Source organism: Rhinolophus sinicus, linkage group LG15 (assembly GCF_036562045.2).
Source record: "Rhinolophus sinicus isolate RSC01 linkage group LG15, ASM3656204v1, whole genome shotgun sequence".
Lineage (NCBI taxonomy): Eukaryota > Metazoa > Chordata > Mammalia > Chiroptera > Rhinolophidae > Rhinolophus > Rhinolophus sinicus.
The window spans coordinates 976,160-999,083 of NC_133764.1; the positions used below are offsets into that span (position 1 = coordinate 976,160).

The following is a 22,924-nucleotide window of genomic DNA, read 5'->3' on the forward strand; positions in this document are numbered from 1 at the left end:
ATAAACTGAGATCGGGCGTTTTGTATGTCTAATTAGGGTCAGAACAGAGGAGTCAAATTCTGTTCCCCCAAATCTGATGAGCATTCTCAGAGCCTGGGTTTCAGGTGCTGTTTCCTTCCAGAGAGCTGGGAAGGGAGTGGATGAGGCTGGAACTGCCATTCTTTGAGGGTGCAGCAACCCCAGGCAGTGGTGTGATTTCCTCTGACTTACAGTGAGGCTGAGTCACATGCCAGAGACCTGCCAGGGAGCAAGTGGCAGAGCCGAGACTTGACCCCAGGTGGGCCCACACTGAAGCCACCACTCTGCTCAGAGGCGGGCTCCAAGCTGGTCCCTGAGATGCCATCCCAGAGACCCTCCCCCTAGAGGTGAAGACGGAGCGCCTCTCCTGGTGGGCCCCCTGGCAGAAGAAACTGCAGTTTCTCCTCTCGCCCTTCCCTGCACACCGAGACTCTGGCCTGTGTTCCCCAGATCTCGCTGTTTCCATTCACCCCTGGGGACCACCTTCGTGATTTTGATGTGTCCATGAGCCACCTATGCTGTTATTTACAAAATAATTTCTTTATATTGACTCACGTTTTTTACTTGGGCAAATTTACTTTTAAAGGACCTTTATCACTACTATAAATTGAAAACCAGTTTCACTTGGCATTAATCTAAAGTAACAAAAATAATAAACACAGCGAGATCAAAACAAGGTTATTCTCACTGGATCCTGTTGGCTTCCTGAGCCCCACGCCCTGGTTAGAAAACATTCCGGGTTGGAACCTGCTTCCCTGGCCCGCCCAAAGCCACCCACCAGTGGTCCACAGCCCACTCTTTGGGGGAGCGCTCCCTGGACTGGGCCCCTTTTGCAGGCGCACCAGCTGTCTCTGGGCCTGTGCTTCTGCCCTTGCCCTCACCACGGTGGCTCTCTCCTCAGCTTCTCTTGCTCATGTGGTGAGATTCTGCTCCTCCTGCGAGGCAAGGCTCAAATGTCACAGTTACTGAGACATGTCCTCTGATCACAGGGCCACTGTCGTCCTCGCTGCAGGTGTCCCAGTTATTCCCTGGGACCTTTTTCCATATATCCATCCTGGCACAGATCGGATGGTGAGAAGGTGCGTGTGTGTTTATCCTGTAAGACTTCCTGTGGGAAGGTCGCTTTGTGGCGTGTATTCTCCCGCCTCAGTCAGGAGGCCCTGGGGGCTGGGCAGACGCTGCTGGGCGCTGAAGCGTCGGTGTGCTGTTCCCTGCACCAGGCCCTCTGTCCTACTGTGCTAGGTGCTCAGAGATGGTGCTGGGACCTGGGTCTTCCTGGCAGGCGTTCGACAACTACCACTCCCCAGTCTAGAGCAGCACCCAGCACTGCGAAGGGGCGGCTGTGCGGCCCCTGAGTGGCAGGTGGCAAGAGCAGCTGTCTGGGGTAGAAGGCTCCCGTGTGAGAAACACAGGGCGTGACGCCCCCATGGAGGGTCCCCGACACTGTTTAAGCGGGGTCCTCTGCAGCTGCTCTGGGGCCCTGATGTCCCTTGGCTTCCACCGCTTTGGCTGGCCGGCTCCCGCTCCCCATTCACTGGCCTTTGGGGCAGTTCGCTGCTCATGTGGCCCCTGCTTGGCACTGTCCGTTTTTGTTTTTGTCCACGACCCACTGTGCACAGTCTGGATCTATACTCCACCCGCTCCCCAGAGTGCGCATGCCCACAGCTCGTGGCGTGGCCAGTGGGGACAGAGGACCAAATGCCCCCGCAGGCCCACGCTGCCCTGCACCCACTCTGCTGACCTCACGCTTCAGCAAGAGGCGTGTGGACTGTGGCCTGCTCAGCAGCCCTGGTGCCGCTTCGGTCTGAGAAAGGGGCCCCTCTTTCTAATTTGCTCCATGTTTCCTGGAAAGCTGTCGCCTTCCCTTGCTGGGCTGTACATCACCTCTACGGTAGGGACTCGGGTGCATTCATCTTGGTATCCAGAGTGTGTGACACCACGGCCTCAGTGAAAGGTCCGTGAATAGTTTCGTCCAGCTGGTCTTTCAAAATGGAGCTGCTAGACTGGGACCTTAATGAAGGAAATACAGGCTTTCATGCAGGCATTTAATCTCTCTCAGCCTCAGACCACTACATACCTCTTAGCTCAAATTGGATAATGCATGGAAAGCATTTTTACTGTTCCTCAAGTTTTCTGTAATTACTTTGTTTAAGTGGGAAAAACCCAGAGCCCTGCATTTCATGATGATTACTTGGGATCTAGTTTTGGGTGGTGCTGAATTATAGCCATGCAAAGAAAATCTCCATGAAATATTAAGGGGTTGCTTTTGCTCCTAAAATATCTACCATCGACTAATATTTCCAGCCAATAAATAGGAAATTGGTATGTATGTGCTGAAGCTTAATAATGCGTTTGACCTGCTGTCACGTGGGGCTCCTAAGCGAGGCTCTGTCTTCTCGTCAGCGGCAGACCTGTGCTTTGTGGCGGTGTTAGCTCTCTATTGTCTGATGGAGTCCAACTGGTGTCGGGCATTGAAATCCATGCTTAGTTCGATGTGTGTGTTCTCTCAGAAAACTGCTAGTTCCCAGCTTGACATTGTTTTCAATCCAAGAGATTTCTGAGCCATATATATTTTTAATATATGCTAAATAATTCATCAAGGAACATGTGTGTTGAAACATTGGTGACTACCTCACTTCCAATTTGACTGTTTCTACCCAATTTTTAACCGTGTTGGTCCTATAGGCAGTCTGTTTCTTAGCTAATGATATAAAATCATCTTTGAAAGGAAAGCTAAAGACTTCTGCATTACCTTTTGCTAGTTTCTGCTTAAAATCCACTGTTTGGTATTTGCAAAGGTCAGATGAGCTATTTTGGTGTCCACGGCCCTGATTAATGGGAAATCCTGCATTTCCATTGGCCCCTGAGGATGAAGGATTAGTGTGGCGGCGGCCGCCGTGGCGGGCAGCATCTGTTGTAATGTCAGAAGCGTGGTGTTGGGAATTGCAGGAGCAGCAGGCCCATGAAAAATGGAGGAGGAGGGAAGCTCCTCTAGCGCCAGCCCCTGTCGAGCTTTCCTCCGTTTGCAATGATGCAAACATCTCCTGGAGCATTTGTTCTCCTCCGTTAAACCTTGTTGCTAAGAATTTAATATGGAGAGCACAAGTGCCCTTCCCTGTGAGGGCGGTGGGCCCTGTGCACAGTCTCTTCTCACCCTGCCAGAAGGTTCCTCAGTTCCCTGCGAGTTGCATGTTTGCGTTCAGCTTTTCACCCCTCCTTGTAGGAGACGTTGGTTTTATTCTAAGTTAAATAAAAATCACTGTGTGGGCTCCAGATTTTCATGAGAAAAGTAGGTGCCTGGTGTGCTGGGGAGAATAACTGAATCCGGGCTCTCTCCCCACCCAGGAGCAGATGGTCTGCATGGGTTCATCCTGTGACCTTCCGTTGTGTCTAAGACACCAAATCTCTGATCCCACGGATCATAAATATTCTTTAGGTTTGCAGCCATGGAGGTGAAGGGAGCATCAAGCTGTCATTCTCTCTTTCCATTTGTCTGGAACCTTTGGAAGGAAACCGTAACATTTTAGGCACTAAATAAGCCTCCTGCAGCCCTGGGCTTTTCAGACATGTGAAGGCACCGCAGTAAGGCTGCCTCAGCCAAGGTCAGGAAGGAGCCCTCTTCTCGGCACGCCGCCGTCCTCCCCTGTCCACTCGAGGCAGCCTCTCCCAGCAGCTGCTGTGTGCCCAGCACTCGGCCTGTCTGCTCAGGGATCTCACTTGTAGTCACCGTAGTGGTAATAGCCACCCATTGTGTAGACGGGGGACAGTGAGGGGTGGCCTCTTCCTGCCCCAGAGGCCACATTCCCACAAACAAGTGCAGCATGAGGGTGCCCTGCTAACGGGGGGGGTGCTGTGCTGGGGCACAGCGAGGAGGTGACATCCGAGCTGGTCCTACAGGAGGTGGGGGCGTGCTGGGAAGAGAGGACGTTAGAGAACAGGTACCCAGGAGTGTGAGGCCGCCAGATTGCAGGCTCTGGGTGCCTGTGTGGGGACCTGGCGAGGGGAGAGGTGGCAGGGAGGGCTGGTTAGTGACAGTTATCCTGGGAGTCAGGTTGAGGAGCGTGGACATTATCTGGAGTTAACTGGGGAGCTCGGGGAAGTTTTCACTGTGCGTGGGGGAGATACGGTCAGATTTCTGTTTGGGGCAGTGTGGGCAGTGACGCTGGTGGGGGCTGCAGTTCACTCCCATGGGAGCCGAGGAGGCGGAGCCCAGCCGGTCCTGCAGCCCCTGTCCTGGCCCCTGCGCTGCCGCTTCCCCCTCCTCCTTCAGCTCACACCCAAGTCCTGCTTCCTTTCGAAGGTCTTTCCTGGACTCTGCAGGGAGCAGCGCTCACCCTTCTCCCGCGCCCCACAGCAGTGCCGGCTGACACCATCTGACCCTCCGCGGAGACTACCTTGTTCCCCAACTCAGATTACTCTTAGGTTGGTGTAAAAGTCATTGTGGTTTCTGCATTTAAACTGCAATTACTTCTGCACCAACCTGATAGCACTTTGGGCTCTAGAATGGTGCCAGTCCCCTAGTGGGCTGGGCCATATGGAGAGGAAGGCAAGGGGAGACGCTTTAAAGCAATTACAGCGGCGCGGAGGGGACTCGAACTGGGGACAGAACACATCTCGGTTTGAGACCCACCTCTGCCTTGTACATTCTCTAGGAGATGAGGTGATTTTTGTTGTTGTTTTTGCTGTTTATTATGCCAGGTTTCAAACATACATGAGAATAGGGAAAACAGCGTGATGAACTTCTATGTACCCATGTTCTCAACATCTGGCCAATCCAGTCTTGTTTCATCTCATTGCCCGCTCCTGGGCCCAGCATTATTGTGCGGCCGATTCCAGACATCATATAATTTTATCCATAAATACTGGAGTATATGTTTCTAAAAGACAATGGCTTTTCGTTGAACTTTAGGTGTCTGAACTAGCTTGAGCCCCAGCCTGGTCCCCTGAAAGGCGGGAGTGACGACGCCCTCACGCCAGGGCTGCTGTGAGCAGGCTGGCGAAGGCCTTTGTTGGAACCTTAATAGCTACCGTCTCTTTACGACCTGCCTGGGGGCAGACAAACCCAGGCTCCATTCTCAGCCCCAACATTCACCACCTGTGTTTTGGGGGCACGTTACTCAGTCTGAACCTCAGTGCCCTCATCATGAAAAATGGGGACAGTCATAGCTCCTTCAGAGGACGGTTTCAAGGTTTCAGCGAGACAATGTATGTATCAGCACGGCTCTTAATACATGGCAGCTCTTACTGTAAACATCCTTTAAGTGTATATATTATTTCTGATTCTCAGCAATCCCACAGTGTTCGTTACTATCCCCATTTTACAAATGAAATGACAGGCTTAAATCCAAAGTTAAGTAATTTGCCTGAGGTCTTGGGGCGAATAAATTGCAGAGCCAGGAGTCTGAGCTCAGGTCTGACTGCCCCCAAGGCCCTACCTTAATTATGGCTAATTCTTCATTGAGCCTTGCTGTGCGGCCCTGTGAAAAGAACATGCTGATCTTGGGGCAGGCTGACCAAGGTCACACGGTCCTTACTTCTGTCTGATGTTTTACACCCGCGCTGGTTTTGTAGAAGCTGCTGATCTGTGTTGCAGATTTTCCCTGGGCCCCTTTGTTCCCATCTCCTGCCTTCTTCCTGCTTCTCATTTGAGGGGCTTGCTAGTGGTCACCTGCATCTGCGAGGAGAGAACTAGACAGCAGAGTGAGGGAGAACATTCAAGTAAAAAAAGTTCCCATTAGTCCTTCTGTGCTCCACCTTAGTGGAAGGAGGCTGAAACACGAAGGCAAAAATGAGGTTCCTAGGTTATCTGTGAATTTTTGTTTTCCATTCAGCCAGGATAGTGAGGGGGGGACAGGGCTTCTTTTGCTTGGAATGGAAAATTTGCAGATAATGTGGCAGAGCCGGAAATAAAACCCAGGCCCTGCCGCCTGGCTAGTGCCATTGAGCTGAGGTGGTTCTGGTTTCATGGGAGTCAGCATAAGCACACACGTGCTCAGCGTTTTGTCCGGCTTTTCACATGTTTCATTTTCACGGCGCAGTGAGGTTCTCTTCGTCAGCAAGGAAGCCAAACACATAAATGCGTCGCCGAGGCCATGGGAGGGCAGAGCGGTGACTTGAGGGGCGTGTTCGGCCCCCAGCAGTCTCTTCCGAGGCCACCACAAAGGCCTCTGGGCCTGCTCGCAGGCGGTGCTGGGCAAGCCCAGGTCCGGGAAATGGCGGTCAGCAAATCTAGAAGGCTCTGCTACTAAGGTGACCTTCGTCTACCTGTTTCCTGGAGAAATGGTCTCCTTTGTGGCCGTGGGCAGGTTCTGGGTGTCATGTCTGGACAGCCGTCTTCAACGGTGTAGTTTCCTCAGATAAAACACTAGGACAGATTTTAGGGGAAGGTTGAGCGTCCCAGGACTATAGATCAGACAGGGATGGTTTGCAAGCCTTGTGGAGAAGCCACCTTTCTGAGTGGGAATGCAAAAGCGATCACCTCTGGCACGACAGCCTGGCTTTCTTGGGATCCAGCCAAGAAAACAATTTATGAGACTGACCCACACACTTAACTAGCTAAAGCTTTGAGCTGTAATCCAGAAGCTTTATTATGGAAAGCAGAGTTAAAATTGTTCCCTCTGAAACCCTGTGGCTATTTATTTGAATTAGTGACGTCACCCCAATGACAGCCGTGGAGACCAGTCTTTAATTGGGAGAAAATTTGCCCTGAATTTCATCAGAATGGCATTTCTCAAGGTCTTGAGTGTTGTTCTTCTTCTTTTCAGCCTTACCTTACTCTTACTCTTTGTTCAAAGAGTCACAGCTCATTTCCTCCCTGACCCCTGCCTCCTCCATGCTCCCCAGCAGTCTGGGGGCTCTCTTGCCTGTGCTGTGCCCAAGGGAGCTCAGCCTCAGGGTCCCCAGGCTCTACCTGTCATGGCAGCGTGACCTTTTGAACAAGTCACCTTTTATGAGCCTCAGTTTCCTCAGCTATAAAATGGGCCTAACATTTATTGCATAGAGTTATTTAAAGCTACCATTTATTGAGTACTTTCACTACAGGCCAGGCATTTTTCTAAGTGCTTGATAAATACAAGCTTATCTCCTCTTAATATCAACTGGATGAAGCAGACCTCTTAACGTCCCCATTTTGTACATGAGGAAGTTGAGGTGCAGAGATCACACCACTGGTAAATAAAGTGCCTACCGTGTTTCCCCAAAATAAGACCTAGCCGGACAATCAGCTCCAACGTGTCTTTTGGAGCAAAAATTAATATAAGACCTAGTCTTATTTTACTATAAGACCTGGTAATATAATATAATATAATATAATATAATATAATATAATACTGGGTCTTATATTAATTTTTGCTCCAAAAGACTCATTAGAGCTGATTGTCCGGCTAGGTCTTATTTTCAGGGAAACACAATACTTTAGAATCTAGTACATAGTAGACATACAATAAGTGTTTATTGAGTCTCAATACCTCCCTCATCTAAATATCTGTTACATTTATAACCTGTGCCCTATAGTTTTTACTTTAACTTTTCTCTGAGAATATTGACTGTACCAATCTCATCTTCAAATCTGGGTTTACTTTTTAAACTTTGTGTTATGGAAAATTTTAAACATGCAAAAGTATAATAGTATAATGAACCTCCACTTACTTATCCTTTATACAACTTCAACAATTATTAACTCATGACCTTTTATATTTTGTCAATATGTTTGCCTACTCCCTCTCCTGGCCTATATTATTTTGAAGTAAATTCCCCAAATCACATTATTTCAGTTATGTATTTCAGTGTGTATTTCTAAAAGAAAATGAACTCTTTTTTAAAAAAAAATAATACTACCATAATACTATTATTATACTTTAAAAATTAGCAATAAGCCCCTAATATTGCATATTCAGTTAGTATTCAAATTTGTAATTGTCTCAAACTGTTACATTTTTTTAAGTTTGTTTGTTTGAATAAGATCTAATAAGGTACAACATTACAGTTGGTTGACATGTCTCTTATGTCTCTTTTAATCTCTAGGTTCCTCCTCCATGTTCATTTCATTACAATTTACTTGTTGAAGAAACCAGCTCATTTGTCCTATAGTTTCCTGTGGTCTCGGTTTTGCTGACTGTATCTCCATGGTATCATTTCACATTTTCATGTTCCTCTGTTCTCAGTATTTCATGTAAACTGGAAGTTCCATCTATGGTCTCATCAAATTCAGCTTTAATTTTTTTTTTTTTTTTTTAAGATTTTATTGAGGAAGGGGAACAGGACATTACTGGGGAACAGTGTGCACTTCCAGAACTTTTTTTCCAAGTCAAGTTGTTGTCCTTTCAATCTTAGTTGTGGAGGGCGCCGTTCAGCTTCAAGTTGTTGTCCTTTCAGTCTTAGTTGTGGAGGGCGCAGCTCAGCTCCGGGTCCAGTTTTGCCGTTTTCTAGTTGCAGGGGGCAGCTTTAATTTTTTTTGACAAGACTGCTTTAGGGTGATGATTTCTGTCTTGCAGGGACCTGATGTCTGGCTGTATTTGTCTTTGTGATGTTTGTGCCTAGATCCACCGATTCTTAGGGATTGTAAGTGGTTTCCAAACTGGAGTTTCACTGCCCTGAGGCCTGTTCCTCAGATGCCTGTCCCAGGGCTGGGCACACAAAGAAACTTTGGTGGGAATTAGTACTAGTTACTGATTTTTTGTCTCGCTTAGACACTCTTGCTCACTGATTGGTCATTAAGAAATGGCCCTCAAAAAAAGAAAGAAGAGAAAAGAAAGAGAGGGCCCTCCCTGGGGAGAGGAATTAAACTGTCTCCTTGATTTAGAAGCCCCCCATGGGCTCAGTGCTCTTGGTGTTTGTTCCTTTAACCCCCAGCGATCCGAGGGCACTGACGTGCGGCCTGATGGCAGGAGCTGAGGGCCTCAGGCAGCCTGGGCACTAACCTGGGGTGCGCTGGCCACCAGTGCCGCGTGTTGAATTCGGGCGGCGACTGGTCACAGCTGGTCTCAGAAGCCTCTCCCCAGATGGCAGTGAAGGTTCTGTGCCGCCCTGCCAGCCAGCTGCCAGTGTTTTGCCTGCCGTTGGTCTCAGCACCACCAGGCAGACAGTGCTAGGGAGGGAAGCGTCACCCGGACAGGGCTGGCCTCCTCTGTGAGCCTTGGGAAAGGCTTCGTTCAGATGAAGATACTTCCGCACTGAGTGACAGCAAGTCATTTAGAAGCTGTTCGCGTATCAGGGTCTTAACTGGATCGTTGTCATCCCTCTCCGAGTCACTACATTATACCTTAGCGGCGGAGCACCTGGGCTCAGCAGTGGGACACACTGGGTCTAGTACCGGTCCTGCTGCTTGCTGAGTGTGTCTGGCCAAGTCTCTTCGCTCCTCTGAGGTAATCAGGTAAGTAAGGCACCTAGGATAGTACAGGACTCAGCCAGGTGCGGTGGTGGCGTTTCACAATCCTCTGCCTCCTGAACGAGGCCCGCGCGTTTATGACGTGCAGGTAGAAGTGGAATCTGGAGAGACCTGCAACCTCCTGGCTGTCGTGAGTCTCACAGGCTTCTTCCACGATGGCCCGCCATTCCACTCCCTCGTGGAGGGTTGAGTGACTCCTTTCCTCTTCCCAGGGCCTCTCCTGCATCATTCACTGTGTGGGACAGCCCTGCCAGGTGCAAGACTGCCGTCAGCCTTACGTTTCGAGTGAAGAGGGCAGCTTCTGGCCGCTCCAGTGAAATCCATGGCACTCAGGGTCTCCCAGGTGGAAGCAGCCCCTTGGGTTACCAAGAGCAACATTTCTGGCAAAGCAGTGCTCCTTCTAGAGTGTCCCCAGGTGAGCACCAGCCCACACCGGTACCTCCAGTGATGGACACTCGTTGTCTCACAGGCAGCGCACCCCCCTGTTGGCTGCGTCTCCGGTGAAACAGAAAGGCCTTGATTTTGTCTGAAGTCTGCCTCCCTCCTCTTTCCTCTTGTCAGTGCTGGGGCGCTCTCCGTTGCACCACACTGCTGTGGGAGGGGCGACCTCGGTGTGGGGTCATCGTACAGATGGGGGTCTCTGCTCCCAGTGGCACTGTGTTCTGGAGAGCCCCCCAAAGCAGAGGTGCCCTATGGCAAAGTCCCAGCAAGCACGTGGTATGTGGAGACTCTGTGGGTGTGACCGAAATGGAGTACAGTTCTCTGTTATGCGCTGTCAGACGTGGGGATTGGGGGGGTGGGTTGGTGAGACAAGAGGGGACGATGTGGGAAGTACCCTTAAGCTTAAGAGTGGATTTGGAGCCCGGAGTGGGTGTTAACCTTTCCACACGTCCCCTCCCCCTACGGTGCAGCGCTCTCTAGGGCCTCTGTTATGTTCCGGTGTGAGTGCTTCGCCGTGGCATTACTCACTGCCATTTATCCTTGCATTTTCCCATTCCTGCAGCCCGCAGGAAATGAGACTGCAGCATGTGTGCTGTGCTCTGTGTCAATGCCAGGCAGTATGTCAGCCTCAGAAAGCTGCTGGTGGGCTGAGCGCCCGTGACACCCGTGGGGATAGAGTCCGCAGGCCTCGGGCTCCGGGATCGCTGGGAAATGCCCTCCTGCAACGGTGGTACAGAAAAGTGGGAAAGAATTTTGGTTTCATCTGGTTGATGGGTACCAGGCCCCACTTGCTATTACCAGCCATGCCCACGAAATTCCCCTAATTTGGAACCCCTAATGGGACTGGGTGGATATTGACACATAGGTTGCCATTTCGTTGTTGGTTGACCCCTATCAAAGACAAAAGTAAATATTCTAGTGTTCTTCAAATGGGATTATAGTGGAATGCCTGTTCCCAAACCAGGGGATAAGTTAGTTGGGCTTTTATGACATTTCTATCTGAGGAAGAGGTCATATTGGCCTGCTTTGGGGTGACCAGATAACTCTGGGAATATGTACCACTGGAGAAGGGACAATTGCCAGGTATTGCTTTCCTTTATCTCTAGGGTGCAGGGACAGATGTCCTCAGCTGTCCTGACATTTGTCACTACATGCTGTGCATCAGGAGACCCTGCATGAAAGGGTCATGGGAGGCCAGTCCTGCGTTTGCTCTGTGACCTGGTGAGAAGCAAGGCAGGGTGACTGCAAGGGTTGAATCAGGCTCTTAAGCCCTTTTCCCCCCTGATAATTTCAAAGCGTGAATTAAAGAAAAATATTCATTATCCTACTACCCAGAGGTCACTCTAATAAACATTTTGGCATATTTCTTTCCCGTGTTGTTAATACATTTTTCTTTACAGAGATTGTGCTGTGAAGACAACTTTGTGCACTGTTTCTGTGTTCACTTAACATACAATAAGCATTTTTAATTAAAAAACAGCTTATAAATATCATTTTTAAATGACTCCATAAAGTTCCATCATGTGAATATATTGTAATTTACTTTACCGTTCCTTTAACGTTGGACATTTAGATTGTTTCTTTTTGGTTCTTTTTTCTGTGTGGTTATAATTAATGCAGCGATCAACATGTAGGACTTAAATCTTTGTCTGCATTTTAGATTATTTACTTATAATAAATTCCTTTAAGTAGAATTACCATGTCAAAGGGTATGCTCATTTTTAAGATTCTTACTCTCCAAAAAGATGTATGTTGCTTTCTATTTGCTCAGCCTTGCTGGGACCCAATGCGGGTCCGGTTAGAGGGACTCGCGTGTGGAATGGCGTTGGTGGGGCTTCCTGGAAGAAGGGTGTTTAGGCCACATTGTGAAGGTGTTGAGCGTTAAGTAGGGTGGAAGCACGTGGAGGTGGTGGGGAGGGAGTATCCTAGTTACCCAGGCAGAGACAACACAAGGCAGCGGAGCTGAGGCCGGACGATGGGGGGGTGGAGGGAGACGGATGCAGTGGAAGCAGGGCGGGAGCAGAATGTAGACTTTCCCCTGACAGCAGCGGGCAGCCATAAAGGGGCCTGAAGCAGACCAGGACGTGAGGGGACTTGCATTCCAGAAAGGTCACTCCAGCTGCTGGTTGGGGATGGGTTGGAAAGGGCAGGAGGGGCTGCGGGGAGACCAGCTAGGAGTGTTGCACAAGAGGCTTCCTCAGACTGCTGAAGTGACAGGAGAGAGTGCATTTCATTTAAATGCCCACTGTTTACTTCCTACTGAGGCTGGATATTCCTATGTTGGTTTGCCAGCTGTGTCTCATCATTTGTGACTCGAGCACGTATGTCCGAAAGGCTCTTCGCGCCTTCAGTCACCACCATTGCAGACTTTGGAAACGGTGTGGCCAGGCGTGTAAGTCAGCTTTGCTGCAGAGCCTGGGAGACCCGGCAAGGCGAGGGGCTGCCCTGGGTCCTTGGGCCCAGGATGGCGGCTTCCAAGCACACCAGCCTCTGTTCACCCCAGTCCTTCTAAAGCAGGCACCATGACCAGGGCCTTGGAAAGCACAGCTCAGCAAGCTCAGAGTCACCTGACTGGAAATAGCAGTGGTCGCGGAGGTCACTTTTCTGCCATCAGATTTGGAGGAAGAGGCTCAGAGTGCAGCAACTTAATTTAAATCAGGGGTCCTTAGTCATCGGGGCAGGTTTCTTTTATTATCTTTTTTTAATTTAGAAAAAATTTTTCAATCACAGTTGCCATTCTATATTGTATTAGTTTCACGTGTATAGCATAGTGGTTAGACATTTACGTAACTTATGAAGTGATCCCCCAATAACACCCACCTGACGTCACGTGTAATTACTACAAGATTGACTGTGCTCCCGTAAGCTGTACTCCACATCCCTGTGACTGTTCTGTCACTGCCCATTTGTACCCCTCACCCAGCCCCCTTCCCATCTGGCAACCTTCAGTTTGTTCTCCATATCCATGAGTTTGTTTCTGTTTTGTTTGTTCATTTATTTTGTTTTTTAAATCCCACACACGGGAAATCATATGGTACTTTTTTCTTCTCCGTCTTATTTCACTTAGCATGATACTCTCTAGGTCCATCCACATTGTCACAAATGGTAAGATTCATTATTTTTATGGCCAACTAATATTCCATTGTATATAGGTACCGCATTTTCTTTATCTGGTTCGTCTTTTGATTGGAGCATTTAATTCATTTACATTTAAAATAATTATTGACAGGTATGTAGTTGTTACCATTTTATTAATTGTTTCCTGATTGTTTTTGTAGTTCCTCTCTGTTCCCTTCTTATTCTCTTGCTTTCTTCTCTTGTATGTTGATGACTTTCTGCAGTGTTGGGTTTGGATTCCTTTCTCTGTATTTTGTGTGTATTTCTTGTAGAGTTTTGGTGTGTGGTTACAATGTGCTTCGTATAAACGAAGCTATGTTTATAGCAGTCTGTTTTAAGTTTATGGTCGCTTAAGTTCAAACATATTAAAAAATCACTACCACTTTTACTCATCCGTCCACCACATTCATGTTTTTGTCATTATTTTTTACTTCTTTTGTGTTTATGTGTTTGTATATATCCCTTAATTTACTGTTGTAATTACACATGCTCTTCCTGCTTTTGCCTTTTAACCTTTGTGCTAACTTTACTGTTGGTTGATTCACTGCTTTTATTATGTGTTTGCTTACTTCAGTGAGATTTTTTTCCTTTGTGATTTCTCTTATTCATATTTTTCATTTGTTTTCCTTCTTCTTCTTAAAGAGGTCCTTTTAACATTTCTTGTAACACTCGTTTGGTGGTGATGAACTCCTTCAGCTTTTTCTTGTCTGGGAAGCTCGTTATCTCTCCTTCAACTCCAAATGACAGCCTTGCTGGGTAGAGTCATCTTGGTTGTAGGTCCTGGATTTTCATCAGTTTGAATATTTCATGCCAATCTCTTCTGGCCTGAAAAGTTTCTTTTGAGAATTAGATGACAATTTTATAGGAGCTCCCTTGTAGGTAGCTAACTGCTTTTCTCGTGTTGCTTTTAAGATTCTCTCTTTGTCTTTAAGCTTTGGCATTTTAATTATGATGTGTCTTGGTGTGGGCCTCCTCGGGTTCATCTTGTTTGGGATTCTCTGTGCTTCCTAGACTTGTATGTCTATTTCCTTCGCCACGTTAGGGAAGTTTTTTGTCATTATTTCTTCAGATAGGTTTTCAATCCCTTGCTCTCTCTCTCGCTTCTCCTTCTGGTACCCCTATAATGTGAATGTTGTTATGCTTGATGGTGTCCCAGAGGTCCCTTAAACTCTCCTCATTTTTTTTTTTTTTTTTATTCTTTTTTTCTTTTTGCTGTTCTGGTTGGGTGTTTTCCACTATCTTGTCTTCCAAATCACTAATTTGATCCTCTGCTTCATCTAATCTGCTGTTCATTCCATGTAATGGATTCTTCATTTCAGTTTTTGTATTCTTCATTTCCAACTGGTTCTTTTTCATGTTTTCTATCTCATTTTTTGTTGCTTATCTCTTTGTTGAAGTTCTTACTGAGGTCCTCTATTTTTTCCTGAAGTTCCTTGAAGCATCCTTCTAACCAGTGTTTTGAACTCTGTCTGGCAGATTGCTTGTCTCCATTTTGTTTAGTTCTTTTTTGGAGTTTTGTTCTTTTTTGGAGTTTTGTTTCCCCCTGTTAAATTTGTTCTGTTCTTTCATTTGGGACATGTCTCTTTGTCTCCCCATTTTGGCTGCCTCCTTGTATTTGTTTCTATGTATTAGGTAGATCTGCTATGTCTGCCAGTTTAGCAGAGTGGCCTTATGTAGTAGGTGTCCTGTGCAACCCAGTGGGGCCATCTCCCTGTTCACCTGAGCCGGGTGCTCCAGGGGTGTCCTTTGTGTGGGTTATGTGTGCTCTCCTGTTGTGGTTGAGCCTTGATTGCTGTTGGCACATCAGTAGGTGGGATTGAGCCCCAGGCTAACTGGCTGTGAGGAGACTGGCTGTGCACAGCAGACAAGCTGTTGTGCAGGGGCTGACCCCACGAGGCAGGATTTGCTTTAGCGGAACTCTGGTGCCTGCAGAGTCCACCCTTTGTGTGTGTCACTTGTGGCATTAACTGAGTGGTGCTCTGGTGTGGTCTGAAGCCAGCCACAAGTGTGTTGGTTCTGGGGCCTCTTGGGAGGGGCTCTAGTGCAGGTCAATGCCAGCCACTGCCTGAGTCTGGCCTGGAGCCACCTGGTAGGAGCTACAAAGTGATCTGCAGTTGGTAGCTGCCTGTGCTTGGCTTGGAAGCACTTGGGAGTGGGTATGCTGTGAACCGAGACCAGCTGCCATTAGTGCTGGGCTTGGGGCTGCTTAGCAAGAGGTACAGGGCACACCAAGGCCAGCTGCTGCTTGTTTGGGGTTTGTGGACCTTTGAGAGATTTTAGAAAAGTCCTCAGCCCAGGCCCAGGCTGGCCGCTGGTGTGGATTAGACTGAAAGGCAGGGCATGTAAATTGGGTGGGGCAAGGTCTCAGAGAATCACCAGGGTGGGGCAAGAGTGGTGTTATGTTAGCCAGGTTGATGGAGACTCAGATTTGGCACCTGCCTGCTCTTACTTTGTGTGGGGATGGCTCAACAAAGGAACAGTGGTGCCTGCCAGCACTTTAGTCCAGGAGAGAGCTGCCCCTCCAGCCCTCGTTCTGAAGGCACACAATTCAGTTCCTGCCCTTGTGTCCCTGGCACTTTTTAAGCTGCTGTCCCTTCCCTGGAGCTTAGGGTGAGTGTTTGTGAGTGAATCTGTACTCAGGCCCTTTAAGAGGACACCTGGGTCTACAGAAGCTCTCCGTCTCATTCAGATGAAATCCCTGCTGTTTTTGCAGCCGCGTGTTATGGGGACTCCTTTCCCTAGCACTGAAGCCCTGGGTTGGGGAACCCAGTGTGGGTCTGGTACCCCTCACTCCCCAGTGGGGACCTCCACAGCAGAGAAATCCCTCCTGATTCTTAACCACCACATGTGGGTGTGGTACCAGCCCTTCTTCTTTGCCCCTCCTACCAGTCTCGATGTGGCTTCTTCCTTATATCCTTAGGTATGGGACTTTTGTTCAGCCAGTCTTCCAGTGGTTCTCAAGGGTTCCATAATTTAGTTGTAATTTTAATGTGGTCATGGGAAGAGGTGACCACAGCATTTACCTACTCTGCCATCTTGACCTAGGGCAGCTTTGTTTCAGAAGAAGCCCAGCCAAGGCTCTTTATTGCCAGCAGGCCACAAACATTTGCTAGAGTGGAAAAGATAAGTAGACAGTAGAGTCTTAGATATGAAGTTACCTCCCCCTACCTGACTCCCATAGTTCAGCTGCTTTTCTAAAGTTAACAGCATCCAACTTGTAGATCTTGCCTATTAACATATTTATTAGTAAGCTACGTGGGCTTACTGAGGGAAGTTCAGGCAGGGGTTTGCCAAAAACGTACCCTGGTTGGAAAAAAATTTTTTAATACTTGGCTGCTTGCCATGCTGCAGGGCCTTGTGTACCTGGTTCCTCCCAGAGGGTGGCTGGCTTTGTATGCAGTGCACATGGCACCCTGAATCTTCCCCTAATTGCTATGTGCAGGGTAGCTGAGTGCAGCGTAGCAGCTGAGTAATGAACCCACATTTTTCTTTGCAGCTTCTCGATTAGGAAATCACAGGGACCTTGAGCCTCTGTTTCATTGGGGAGTGTTTTCCCCTGTTAAATGTGGATGGTTTCAGGTTGTTAAAATGCTACCATCATAGCTGACAGCGTTGTCATGGTTCTGTGTACGTGGTCATGCCCTTGCTTTGGCTGAAGACCTCCTTAGTTACCATCTAATTTTACACAAAGACCAGATAAGATATGGCATAGAGTTGATGAGCTGGCCCACCAGAGGCCTTCCAAAAGTTACTATATGATGACTGTATAGGTTGACAAGTTTTTTTAAAAATCACAAACTGGGGGTGGCTGGTTAGCTCAATTAGTTAAAGCGTGGTGCTAATAACACCAAGGTTGCCAGTTTGATCCCCACATGGGCCACTGTGAGCTGCGCCCTCCTTAGGGGGAAAAAAAAATGACAAACTGGTTCTAAAAGAAATATATATATATTTTGTAGAAAATTTTGGAAAGTTACCCTCCCTTCCCAACAACAAAACCAAAATGGAAGAAAACGTAGTTCTTACCACTAAGATGTGTACCACTGTGACCATATTGGGATTAGCTTTCCAGGCTTTTCTTTTTTACATAGGTGTACACTTTTTAATATAAAACTATGTGTACTGCTTTTATCTTGATTTTTGTCCCACTTAATGTGTGATGAACACTTGTCCACTGTCACATTTTTCCCCTAACGCAGTAGCCAAATGTGCAGACTGCAAGCAAGCCGTTGCAGGCAGAAAGTCACTTCGTGGAATGATGCTGTCATCTCGGTTAGGGCCTCATGGCGTCAGGTTTGGGGCCCCCAATCATATTCTTTAAATATTGTCAGAGGTGGGCGGCCGGATGGCTCAGTTGGTTAGAGCGCGAGCTCTGAACAATGGGGTTGCCGGTTCGATTCCCACATGGGCCAGTGAGCTGTGCCCTCCACAGCTAGATTGAAGGACAATGATTTGGAGCTGATGGGCCCTGGAGAAACACACTGTTCCGCAATAAAAAAAAAAATTATGTGTGTGTGTGTGTGTGTGTGTGTGTGTGTGTGTAGTCAGAGGTGGCAGATCATCATCTTTTAAAGGGTGGCTTTGATTTTTAAAACAAGCCAATAATTTCCCACACCCCACTGTTGTATGCTGGGCAAGGCCAAACTTGAGATGTGGTGACAGCAAATGAGGTTAGTGTTTCTCGGTGACTTGTAGGGGAGGAAAGAAGATGAGAGTAAATATTGACTGGACACGTGTGACGGCTCCGCGAGGCTGCGCACTTGACAGCCAGCTCTAACCGCTCCACGTGAACGCCGCTGGAAGTGTGGCGCTGGGCCTCACGCCGTGGCTTGGGGGCATCAGGATTTGCTGAGGAGCTTGGTAAAAATGCCCATGAGGCCCGGATTAATGGGGGTACGAGGGAGAGAGGGTCACAGGGGGCATGAACCTTATCTGGAATTGTAGTTGGGCACTGCTCATTTCCTATCCCACATCTATGCCTCATTTCTCCTTGATTTTGTTTGGGGGGATATGTGCCCAGCTAAACAATTGTCTTACATAGTCTCCCTGGCAACTAGGAGTGACCACAGGACACAATTCTGACCTATGAGATGGAGGCATAAGCCCCTAGCGAGAGCACCCCTTCATAAATAAAAAGGTAAACGCTTAGGGCCTTGTGCCTTCTCCCTGCCTGTTTCATGGACGCTGCCTTCCGGAGCAGCGGCCGCATGGCAGTCACAGGGGTGGAAGCCACAGGCCGGTGATGCCGGAGCAAGAAGACAAGATCCTGGGTTCTTCGTGCCGTCCTGGAGCGGCTGCTGCAACCCTGTCTGCCTGCTTCTAGATTTGTTCTCGTTCCATGAGAAAAATACACCCCCCCCCCCGCCTGTTTAAGTGACTGTTAGGTTTTTTAAAATTGCTTGCAGCTGAATGCAATCATAACTGATAAGGTAATGTTTTAATATTTTACAAGGGGGAAGTATATTTACATATTGTGTAATTAAAAATGAAAAATAATTTAAATCCCCACAGATCCCTAGGCCCCACATCAGACTCACTGAAACAGAATCTTTGGGGATGGGACTCACGTATCTGTATTTTAAACAAACTCCCAAATGACTCTGATGCACAATAAAATATGAGAATCTTTTCCATGTGCATTAATACTGTTATCCCCATTTTATATATGAGAACAGTGAGGACCAAGGAGGTTAAACAACTTTACCTAATATTATTTTTATTATTATTATTAGTTTCAGGTGTACAAAACAATGTCCTAGTTAGACATTTACACCCCTCATAAAGTGATAGTCCCCCTCCCCCAATCCACTACCCCTCTGACATCGTATGCAGCTGTTACAGTTCCACTGACTGCACTCCACATCCCGTGGCTATATATATATATAAATAAAATTATAGTTGACATTCATTATTATTCAGCTTCAGCTTCAGGTGTACAGCGCAGTGGTCAGACATCTACACCATCCCTGAGGTTGTCTCCCTAATAAGACAAGTGTCCATCAGATACCCTACAAAATCTTTACAACATTATTGATTATATTCCCCAAACTGTCCTTCGTATCCCTGTGACAATCTTGTGCTTTCTAATTCCCTCACCTTTTCCCTCATCCCCACCCTCCTCCCATCTAGCAACCCTCAGCTTTTCCTCTATGTCTCTGAGACTGTTTCTGATTAGTTTATTCATTTATTCTATTCTTTAGATTCCATATATAAGTGAGATCATATGGTATTTGTCTTTTTCCGTCTGACTTATTTCACTTAGCATAATGTTCTCTAGGTCCATCCATATCGTTGCAAATGGTAAGATTTCATTCTTTATGGCTGCGTAATACTCCATTGTATAAATGTACCGCAGTTTCTTAATCCAGTCATCTACCAATGGGCATTTCGATTGTTTCCATGTCTTGGCTATTGTGAATAACTCCATAGTAAACATAGGGGTGCATATATAATTTCGAAATTAGCGTTTTGGATTTCTCTGGATAGATACCTAGGAGTGGAATTGCTGGGTCATAGGTAGTTCCATTTTCAGATTTTTGAGATACCTTCATACTGATTTCCATAGTGGCTGCACCAATCTGCATTCCCGCCAACAGTACACAAGGGTTCCCTTTTCTCCACATACTGCCAGCACTTGTTGTTTGTTGATTTATTTATGATAGCCATTTTGACTGGGGTGAGGTGGTTTCTCATTGTGGTTTTTATTTGCATTTCTCTGATGATTAGTGAGGTTGAGCATCTTTTCATGTCTGTTGGCCATCTGTATGCCCTCTTTAGAAGAGTGTCTCTTCATGTCCCCTGCCCATTTTTTAATTGGGTTGTTTGTTGTTTTGGTGTTGAGTTGAATGAGTTTTTCATAAATTTTGGATATTAACCCCTTATCAGATGTATCATTGGCAAATATCTTCTCCCATTCGGTAAGCTACCTTTTAATTTTGATGGTTTCCTATGCTGTGAAAAAACTTTGAAGTTTGATGTAGTCCCATATGTTTATTTTTTCTCTTATTTCCCTTGCCCGAGGGGATATATCAGTAAAAATATTGCTAAGGGTAATGTCTGCAAATTTACTTCCTATATTTTCTTCTAGGAGTTTTAGTTTTCATATCTTACATTTAAGTGTTTAATCCATTTTGAATTTATTGTATATGGCGTAAGGGAGGTGTTCCAATTTCATTAAAAAAATATGGAACGCTTCACGAATTTGCGTGTCATCCTTGCGCGGGGGCCGTGCTAATCCTCTCTGTACCGTTCCGATGTCAGTGTATATGCTGCCAAAGCGAGCACTTTACCCAATATTTTTAAATGAGATTTACATCCAGTACTGTCTGGTTCCAAAGTGCTTCCCCCACCCTCCCAGCCCAGTGAGGCCTGGCTTTTCTTTCCACAACACAGACAGACGTGTTACTTCTGAAGGGAACTCCAAAAGAGAAGATTCAAAACTGGTTTGGGCCAGTTTTGCACTTGTGTCCAGGGACCCCATCACTGCAATGCCGATCCCCCCGGAAATGAAGAAGGCAGTGGTTCCCGGCGGATTTGTGCAAACGTGGACTCCGAAGTCCTTGGTCTTGTCTTCTGCTTTTGAAACAAAAATGCTTTGAAGTCTGTTTCTTCTGTAGACTTTCTAGGGTTAAGTCACGTAAGAGTTACTAGAACATCTCACCCATGAAAGGTAATTATGGTTGTTTTATGAATGTGGAAGACATACAGCTTGTAAGTGCTAGAGCAGTCTCCTGTGAGTTATTAGAACTCGCAGTATTCATGTTATACCAAATTAGCCATCAAGGGCTGATGGATTTGATCTGTAGATCACGAAGGCATTGGTGAGTGCGCTACATTCATTACAATTAAATACACACCCTCTTGGCTGGAATGGGAGCTTTGGGTAACGTGGCCGCCTCCGGTTGTAATAATGCGAGTCACGTGGGTATTGGAGAGCTGTATGGTGAGAATGACTTCCCGATGGGGAAGATGATCTTTGCCGTGTGAGCAGGAAGTCAGTGTCCTGAGAGCCTCCAGGGGCTGCAGCATTGCCCGGATAAAGTGTGGCCTAGGAGGAAGGCGCTGAGTTCTGGGCCTGCATCTGGCAGGAAGCCGCTGTGTGGCAGGGTCTCTTACATACCTAATTCCAAACAGACTTGCAGACCTCTCCCTGTTGTGGAGGTCCTCCTATGTGGAAAGCATTGTGGGAGATGCTTCCGTATGTTGCCCTCACAGAGCTCCTTTTCTGGTGGAGGAGAGAAGACAGATACCAAGTCTCGGTAGCTATGACAATAGCAGCTAGTGGCACCCCCACTTCTCCTGAGGGTTGTTATTCGCCAGGTCCTGTGCCAGGCCTTGAGAGCTGTTCATCTCATTCTGACGAAAGCTTCGCAAGGTGTGGGTATTATTATTCCTGCTCTACAGCTGTAGAAACTGAGGGTCAGAGAGATTTAGTTGCTTGCTCAGGGTCCCATAGCCAATAAACAGCAGAATCAGATGTGAGCTCAGGTCAGCGCAGCACCTCTGCCTGACTCTGCCTGCATGGGGTCTGCCTGGTGGGGTGGCAGGGGTGTGGGAAGGGTGTGGGAGGAGACGTCTTGAGCTTGAGAGGATTGGGGAGCTCTTTGTAGAAGAGGCAGGATTTGAAGCGTTTAGGATGATTAAACTCTTCAACTCTTAAAATATGAGAAAGTCAGAGTATGTTCTGGGAATAAGGAGGAGCCTGGTTCTATTGAATGTGTGTTTCCTTGTGGGGCTGGGGCGGGGCGGGGAGAGGGCCATGAAGCTGGGAGAGTAACTGAGACAAACTGTGAAGGGCACTCGGTGCCCAGCTAAGGTATAGGAAGCGCGTTTTGTATTCTATGTAAAACCGTTTTGAAGATGTTACATATTGTGCTGCTCACTATTCTTTAATATAAGAATGACTGCAATAAATTCATCTCAAAATGTAGTGTCAGGAAAAAGAATTTCTCCCCCCCAGTGCAAAGTCTTTTATTCTGCTTTTAATCAAAAAGTGAGGACTGGAACTCGCTGTCTTCCCCGTTCTGCTGAGGCCAGCAGGCAGCCCAGGCTTGATTGTGCTGTCTTACCTCCCTGTTCTTGGTAAAACAAAACAAAGCGAAAAAGCACACGTTTTATTTCATGTGGTTTCTAGTCTGCCTTTTACTTTATTTTGTTTGCCTTGGGTACAAATTATTATTAAAAACTTCCTTAAATTCCTTGTGGAAGTAGGTAGGACACCCTTAAAATATGTTTTAATGCTGAATAGGAAGAAACTTAGATGGACTCTCTTGCACCCCCATAGGGAGACAGAGTAAAGGCCCGTGCAGGGCAGCTGTGTCATCCAAGCTCTCCTGCACATTGATGAGCTGCCTGCAGGAGACTGCTGGGAAGGGCATTTAATCTCTCGGACAACGGATGAAATGAGTCTCTGGGAGCCCCCAGAGTTGTGGAATATCCTGAGGGGCCATCGGGTGTGTGTCTGAAGCTCTCGGATGCCCTCCTACCCCTTCCAAGTGTGACGCCATGTCCTTACCGGGCCCACATCACCCTTTCTTTCACTTTCGCAGGAGTTTCTGACTTGCTCATTCTCTAGGACCCCCCGGACCACTATTTTTACTCTTACCAGGAAAATGGACTAAAGTTTGTGTGTTGGCAGTTCTCTGTACCCCGCTTTCTGGAGCATTTAAGGAAACCCTCAGTGAAATGACTCTGCGTGAGTGTGTCAGCATCGCAGGCCAACCAGAAGACGCTATCCTGAGGTCTGATGGCCATGAGGACGTCCGACGTGGCAGTGTCCTTTCTGAACGTCCGGAGCAGAGTGTGTTAGCTGGGGCGCTCTGGCCCGTGTGTGCTCAGGCCCGAGCTGTTTCCCTGCTGGTGGCCTTCAGGAAGTCATGCACCTCACTTTCTGTGAGCGCCTCAGACACAGCAGCCGCTTGCTGCTCCAAAAATTCATGTTGTCTTTAGCTCTTTAAAGTGTTCTTA

General features: G+C 47.4%; 1 protein-coding gene and 1 non-coding gene across 8 annotated transcripts in view; one reads left to right on the top strand and one right to left on the bottom strand.

Annotated features, from left to right (window-relative positions):
- Positions 1-22,924, top strand: part of TOM1L2 (target of myb1 like 2 membrane trafficking protein) — a 109,922-nt gene that overhangs the window by 17,404 nt on the left and 69,594 nt on the right. The window lies entirely within an intron of this gene.
- On the bottom strand, positions 20,136-20,242 carry LOC141569121 (U6 spliceosomal RNA). The gene has a single exon (XR_012492513.1). It is a non-coding gene; the product is annotated as a U6 spliceosomal RNA (small nuclear RNA).